This window comes from Canis lupus, chromosome 10, assembly GCF_011100685.1.
Source record: "Canis lupus familiaris isolate Mischka breed German Shepherd chromosome 10, alternate assembly UU_Cfam_GSD_1.0, whole genome shotgun sequence".
Taxonomy (NCBI): Eukaryota; Metazoa; Chordata; class Mammalia; order Carnivora; family Canidae; genus Canis; species Canis lupus.
Window position 1 is genome coordinate 11,273,293 of NC_049231.1, and position 8,031 is coordinate 11,281,323.

The 8,031-nt window shown below is 46.8% G+C and overlaps 1 long non-coding RNA gene across 1 annotated transcript; it reads left to right on the forward strand.

The window, feature by feature from the left end:
- Positions 1-248: 248 nt before the first annotated feature.
- On the forward strand, positions 249-3,907 carry LOC119873587. Its single transcript, XR_005365389.1, has 2 exons — positions 249-2,548; positions 3,168-3,907. It is a non-coding gene; the product is annotated as an uncharacterized LOC119873587 (long non-coding RNA).
- Positions 3,908-8,031: the final 4,124 nt, after the last annotated feature.

The following is an 8,031-nucleotide window of genomic DNA, read 5'->3' on the forward strand; positions in this document are numbered from 1 at the left end:
AATATTCCATTATATATATATATAGATAGATATCTTCTTTATTTTTATTTTTTAAAAAAGATCTTATTTATTTATTCATGAGAGACACAGAGAGAGAGAGAGGCAGAGACACGGGAGGAGGGAGAAGCAGGCTCCCTGCAGGGAGCCTGACGCAGGACTCGATCCCGGGTCTCCAGGATCATGCCCTGGGCCAAAGGCAGGTGCTAAACCGCTGAGCCACCCGGGAATCCCTATATATCTTCTTTAAACATTCATCTGTTGATGGGCACCTAGGTTGCTTGTATATCTTGGCTATTGTAAATAATGGTCCTCTGCAGTGAACATAGAGGCACATATATCTTTTTTGATATGTACAGATTTTTTTCAATAAGCATAATGGAAAATTTTTTGGAGATTTGTGACAATTTGAAAAAACTTGTAGATGAACAGCATAGCCTAGAAATACCAAAAAAAATTAAGAAAACATTAGGTGTCATTGTAATAATACAGCATATAATATATGTAATGTACAAAGTATGTGTAATCAACTATGTTATCATAAAGTTTCTGGTCAATAGTAAGCCATGAGTGGTTAAGTTTTGGGGGAGTCAGAAGTTACCTGCGGATTTTTGACTGGATGGGGCGGGGGGTCAGCACCGATAACCCTTGTGTTGTTCAAGGTTCAACTGTATGTACTTTTTGTAAGAGACTTTCCTAAAAAGAGAAATAAGGAAAAAGAAATTGAAGGTAGTAACAGCAGTATTAGACGAATGAGAATTTAAGGCAAAAAAGTATTAACAGGATCAAGGAAGGTTTTTGTTTTTTTTTAAAGGAAAATCCACCAAGCACGTAAACAGTAATGAACAGTGTGACAGTCATAAAATAAAAAGGAAAATTGAAAATTTTAACACAGCTCTATCAGAAATGATACAACAAGCAGCCTGAAAGTTAGCAAGCTCGTCTAATAAGGTTTATCGAGGACCCTTCACTCAATAATAAGCAGAGAACACACATTCTTTCCAAGTAGTTGAGAAACATTTACAACAGTGAAGATTAGCAGATGATATTATAAATAGTTAAAAATAAATAAATAAATAAAATACTATAAATAGTTGGTAGGTATAAATATAAAACATTTTTGTTTTCCATACATTTACTAAGACAAGAATAATTTATTTAAACCATCGTTTCTTGGTTTAAAATACTGCTGAGATTATATTAGAATATTGAACAATTAGATTTCAAGATACAGTTATTGGACCAGGTGATCTCGTGGCTCCAGGGAGGCTTTGGACGGTACCACAGGTGGGATGACAAGTAGAAGGACCGCACTCTGCCCAGGAGGTGTGCCCGGAACCAGAAAGGACGTCAGCATCAGAGAAGGAGAACAGCTCAGGAGCAGGGGATGGATGAAGCCGTTTGCCAAAACTTCTGAGGAGAGCTGAAAGATAAAAAAAATGTCATCGATAAATAAATAGGGGCTGCAACCAAGCATAAAGGGAGTGAGCAAGAGAGACATTTGGGGCCATTTCTTTGGCCCCAGTTTCTATCTATTTTAAGTTTATTTTTTTAGCAAACAAAAAAAAAATGGGGCTCCCAACTCAAGACCCTGAGATCAAGAGTCAAGTGCTTTTCCAGCTCAGCCGGCCAGGCGCCCCGAGTTTCTATCTTTCTAATATTATACCCAATGCAGGACATCTGGGTTATCCCAGACCAGTGACTCTTTTGATTTACATGAGTCCTAAACTTTGTTTTAAAATTTCGATGCATGATTTCTGAAGTCACACTTTTTGTTGAAAATTTAAAGTTAGGGATCCCTGGGTGGCGCAGCGGTTTGGCGCCTGCCTTTGGCCCAGGGTGTGATCCTGGAATCCTGGGATCGAGTCCCACGTCAGGCTCCCGGTGCATGGAGCCTGCTTCTCCCTCTGCCTATGTCTCTGCCTCTCTCTCTCTCTCTGTGTGACTATCATAAATAAATAAAAATTAAAAAAAAGAAAATTTAAAATTAGAAAATTTCTAGCATGTAGAAACATGCTATTCTGGGAGCTTTGCTTCTTTTTGAGTTGGAGAGCTTTTTCCAGCAGACATAAGAGTGAAGGAATGCGGTGTGCTGCCCTCGGCCTATGAAAGGAGGCTTGTGTCCTCCGGCAGCGACGTCTCAGAGCCCCGGTCCAGAGGGAACAGACCCAGACTCTGGGCCAACACGGCGTGAATGCACACTCAGAGACACGGAGGGCGGAGAGCAGGAAGGCCTTGTTTAAACTGTGGTTGCGGTGAAAATCTTTGGAGGAAGAAGAATTCACGATGAATTTACTAAGAGCATTTGTCTAAAAGGGTAAGATTCGCGATTGCGATATGAACCTGAGTGACCCTGGGAATGAGCAGGACGTAGGGCACGAGAACGAATCATCACCCTCCTTGTGGATTGGCCCGGGTGTTTGTAACCTGGGGTACCTGTGACACTGCCCCTTGCCAGTTCACTCTGGAGGTTCTCATGGTGAAAATTCTCTGGATGAGCAAGGATTCTCTATAAAAGGGAAAAAGAGCAAGATCTCCTTCAAGTGTCAGTGTAAGTAGAACCTTATTTTGCTGAAAAAAAAAATTACTACAGCTACAGCTATAAGAGGATTGTGGCCGTATTTTGTCTTATAGCTGTTAACTCCTCTGCTTTGCTAATAATAAACACTAGTGGCTTGTGGACGTGTTTCTCTAATTAATGCGTTTCCTAAGTGGTTTCCCTTTGACCTCTCTTTCTCCTCCCAGCCCCTCGCTTCCACGCTTCCACATTACGTGTGTAATACCTACCTCCACTCTGGCCTCTCCTCTTTATTCTCTTAGAAGCTTCCTGAGATGGGCACCTGGGAGGTCCAGCGGGTGAGCGCCTGCCTTGGGCCCAGAGCGTGACCCCGGGGTCCTGGGATCGAGTCCACGTCGGGCTCCCCGCAGGAAGCCTGCTTCTCCCTCTGCCTGGGTCTCGGCCTCTCTCTGTGTCTCTCGTGAATAAATAAATAAAACCTTAAAAAAGAAGCAGCAGCTGAGAGCAGATGTGTCTGCTGCCGGGGCCACAGTGCTGGTCACGCATTGGACACGATCCGCCCAGCAGCGGCACTCAGAGCCGCGCCTGTAGTTCTGTGCTCCTGTCCTCGTAGGTCTTCATTCATTCATTTGTTCTTTTTTTTTTTTTTAAGATCTTTATCAAATGAACACTTGCCACGCCTTCCTCAAGGATGTCGTTTAGTGACTCTTCATGAAATCGGCTTGTGCGGCGGCGGGGCCGGTGGCTCACCTGGAGGCCACGGTGCTGGGGGGCGAGCAGGGCGCCGGCCGGGCTGCCAGGTACCACCGCAGCCGCGGGCGTCAGGGACAGCTGGTCGCTGTGGGTGTCCCCAGGGCCCCGCTGCAGGTTCCCCAGGCCACACCTCGTGAAGAGCTGCCCTGGGCTTCCAGGGTGGCTGGTGGCGGCCCCGGGGAGCTCAAGGCCCAGGACGGGAGGCCGGTGGACCAGCAGGCGAGGTGACTCCAGGGTGTGAAGAGGAGACCGGGGGGGCCGAGCCGGGTGGTGAGGGAGGCAGGAGGGGCTGCTTGACCTCTGACCCGAGGGCTCCAGGTAGACAGGTCTGGCTTGCACAGCCCCGGGGAGGGGCAGTCTGACCCGGATTCCTTCGGGAGGGACTCCGTGGGGTCGCTGGGAGCCACAACAGTGCGAGGGGCCTGGTGGAGCAGCCGGTGAGCAGTGGCTCCTGGGTTTGCCTCGGGTCCTGATCTGGGGGTTGTGGGTTCCAGGCCCGCGTGGGACTCAGCGCTCAGTGCAGAGTCTGCTTGAGATTCTCTCTCCCTGTCCCCTGCCCTCTGGCTCATGTGCTCACACGCGCCCTCTCTCTCTCTCAAATAAACAAATTATTAAAAAATGATAGTACTAAGTACTATATGTATTACCTTGTTTAATCCTTGCAACAGTCTTTTTCTTTTTAAGGATATTTATTCATGAGAGACACACAGAGAGAGGCAGAGACGCAGGCAGAGGGAGAAGCAGGCTCCCCCCAGGGAGCCCGATGTGAGACTCGATCCCAGGACCCTGGGGTCACGCCCTGGGTGGGAGGCAGATGCTCAACCACTGAGCCACTGGGTGCCTCAATCCCTGTAACAATCTTGTTATCCCCATTTTATGGATGAGGAAACCAAGGCATGCCAAGACTAGGAAAGTGGTGGCAGAGCTAGGATGCCACGAGGTTTTGCCACAGAACCCACACTCATGGTCTTTAGACCTTCCTTTTGAGAAAACAGTCACTCAATAGATTAAAAAAACCTTCCTCATTAGTGCCTATAAAAGTTTTCTTCCTTTCTTTCTTTTCTTTTTTTTTCTTTAAGATTTTATTTATTTATTCATGACAGAGAGAGGCAGAGACACGGGGAGAGAAGCAGGCTCCATGCAGGGAGTCCTATGTGGGACTTGATCCTGGGACTCCAGGATCACGCCCCGGGCCGAAGGCAGTGCTAAACCACTGGGCCACCGGGGCTGCCCTCTTTTCTTTCTTTTCTTTTCCTTCCTTCTTTCCTTCTTTTTTTTTCCTTTGATGTACAGTGTGTCTAATTTATCCCTCCTTACTTTGGGTCTGGAGACCTGGGAGCTGGCAGAGCCACTGACCCATCACATGTATCACCTGAGGAAGGAACCGTGGCTCAGAGGAAAGGAGTTTCTCTGACTAATTCCCCTGAGAAGCTTCTCTCTCCCCTTGAGCAGTCACAGAGGCATTGGTTCTTTATGAAGCTTGTGCCCTATTGTAAGCGGGAAGAACTAAAGGGCGATGCGCGTGGAGCCCAGTGATCCGCTCTGCGACGGGTGCCCTGTCTCTGCGCCACACACAGGTTGGCTGCTGAGTGATTTTGTCTAATTGCCGGGTGGTCCTGTCACAAGGTCACAAAAGCAGAATGCCCTGCTGCCGAATCTATCGGAGAGGCCAGAGGTGCCCCTCTCTAGGACAGAAGGGAATGGGGCCTAACGGTCAGCTTGGGCAGGAAAGGACTGCCTTCCCCCAAACAAGGGCAGTGAGACCACCCATGTCACCTTCTTGAGATGTTCGTGCTGACCCAGCAGCATCTCTTTAATCTTTGTGGAATCTTCTCTGCTTTGCTTCTTCTCAGCCCACCTCTGCACCCTCCCATGCCACACACACACCTGCCTGGCTCCAATCCACAGGGTGAGGTTGTAAACCTAGCCTGAAAAGTCAGATTTCCTCCCTGCTGGAGGCACCGTGTCATCTGGACTGCCACAGAGCCGCATTCCTTACTGAGAGACCGACCCCAGTCCAGGGGGTTGCCGTCTACACCTCAGCCCTAATAGTAGACTCTGGCTTCCGTTCACCGAGGCTCCTGCTCTGAGCTTCTGGAAATTACGTGGTTAAATGAGGGCCGGGACCTGTGTGGAGAACTCTCTGCTGGCAATTAAACCCGGAACATGCTTGATCGGTTCCTACCTCTGACGTGTGTAATACCTACCAGACTAGAAGTATAAACTCCCCAAGGGCAGAGGCTGGCCTGTTTCTGCTCATCTTTGTACCCCCAGCCCTGGTGCGATGCCTGGCACACCGCATGTATCTGCGACTATCTGTTGAATGATGGAATGACTAGTGGTTTATTATTTTTTTAAAGATTTTATTTATTTATTCATGAGAGACCCAGAAAGAGAGGCAGACACAGGCAGAGGGAGAAGCAGGCTCCCTGCAGGGACCCCAACATGGGACTCCATTCCAGGACCCTGGGATCACGCCCTGAGCTGAATGCAGACGCTCAACCCTATTCAGTCCCTAAATGACTGGTTTAATTTTTTTTTTAATTTTTTTTTAATTTATTTATGATAGTGACAGAGAGAGAGAGAGAGAGAGGCGGAGACACAGGCAGAGGGAGAAGCAGGCTCCATGCAGGGAGCCCAACGTGGGATTCGATCCTGGGTCTCCAGGATCGCGCCCTGGGCCAAAGGCAGGCGCCAAACCGCTGCGCCACCCAGGGATCCCTAAATGACTGGTTTAATTAGACACATGGCAGTAGGCTTATGAGTGTAGTGAAAAATGTAGGCATTTACTGGACCTCTTCTCCACTACTCCACAAATGCATGTTGAGCACTGACTGTCGCAGACATGCTGCTGGGTGCGGGGAATACAAATCCCCGGTGAAGCAAGCTCATCAAGGGGGCTTTCCAACGAGGCTGTCTCAAAGGAAGAGTCCCCGATTCCATTGGTAGCTGAGTTTAGGGCCTTCTGCATGCAGCACTGTGTACTAAACCCAGAAAAGTGGAAATAAATGGAGATCTTTCCTTTTACTGCAGGGCCTTCAATCTAACGGCCAGAGAGCGTGGCTGTCTGTGAAGCACTCTAACGTTTTGCAGTGACACATATATGAGCAAGAATTTTCTTGTTGCTATATCACCTCGTGAGTCACTGAGTGATTCTTACTCATGTTATCTCTGTCAGGGTTTCCGTCTGGCGGCAGGGCCCTCCCCACCCTCTGTCTCTGGCCGAGATGGCCTTGACGCCGACCTCAGGGAGTCTGCATCTACTTTACACCGAGGCGCTCCTGCCAGTCTCTCTTTTAAGAACCCGGTTCTCTTCTAAAGCTTCATCCCAATTTGCAATCAGATATTTGTTTATAGTCTTTCTCCTTTACTGCACTGCAAACTCCAAAAATGCAAGGACTTTTTATACTTTTTAAATTTTTTTTTTTAAGATTTAATTGATTTGAGAGAGAGCAAGAGAGCAGGAGCAGGAGGGCAAGGTGGCGGGGCGGGGGGGGGGGGGGGCGGTGGCAAAGGGACAGAGGGAGAGGGAGAAGCAGGCTCTCCACTGAGCAGGGAGGATCTCAGGATCCCAGGACCCTGAGATCATGACCTGAGCCAAAGGCAGACGCTTCACCGACTGAGCCACCCAGGCACCCAGGACTTTTTATTTTGATCAGGCGATCTTTCACATGCCTTGAGTTGTGCCAAGGCATATTTGTTAAATATATGAATTAAGGATCACAGCCAAATTCCTGCTTGAAATATTTTTATCCTATTTAAATCCTAGCAGAGGGGATCGCAGTGATAATTGAAGAAGCTCACGACTCGATTGATCACACAGGGTTTCTGTCTCCACATTGAGCTGAAGGACTGTTTCCACCCATGGTGGGAAACATTCTGGTCTTGAGTCTAGTTTACTTTTTTTTTTTAACTTTTTTTTTTTTTTTAAGATTTTGTTTATTTATTTATGATAGAGAGATTGAGAGAGGGGCAGAGACACAGGCAGAGGGAGAAGCAGGCTCCATGCAGGGAGCCCGACGCGGGACTCGATCCCAGGACCCCAGGAGCACGCCCTGGGCCAAAGGCAGGCACTAAACCACTGAGCCACCCAGGGACCCCCTAAACTTTATTTTTAACCATAATAAAGACTCTACCTTTTTAAAAACTGGTACTTAAATTTCAAGTGATTTATTTCCCCAATTTACGTAATGTTGTTTTTACTGAAATTTTAGAAATAAATGTTTTAAATATCCACTGATTAAGAAAACATCAGAAATCAAGTAAATCGATACTCTGGTAAATATATATCCATTAGTCTATCTTCTTTTTCACTCGTGTGTTTTTTATTTTTTATTTTTATTGAGATATAGTTGATATCTCAATCATAGGACAACTATATATATATAACATTATGCACATCTAAGCTGTACAACATACTATGTGTTGCAGTGATTAAGCTTAGCCAACATCGTCATCACTTCACATAATTATTTCTTTTTTGTGGTGAGAACATTTAAGATCTAGTCTCTTAGCAACTTTGAAGTACATAATACAGTATTATTAACCATAAACACAACGTTGCTCATTAGATCCCCAGAACTTACTCATCCCCTAACTGCAAGTTTTCACCTTTGACCAACATCTCTCCAGTTCCCCAACAGACAGTAATTTATTTTCTTTAAGATTTTATTTATTTATTTATTTGAGAGAGAGAGAGAAAGAGTGCAGGGGAGGAGCAGAGGGAGAGGGACAAGCAGGCTCCTCCCTGAGCATAGAGCCTG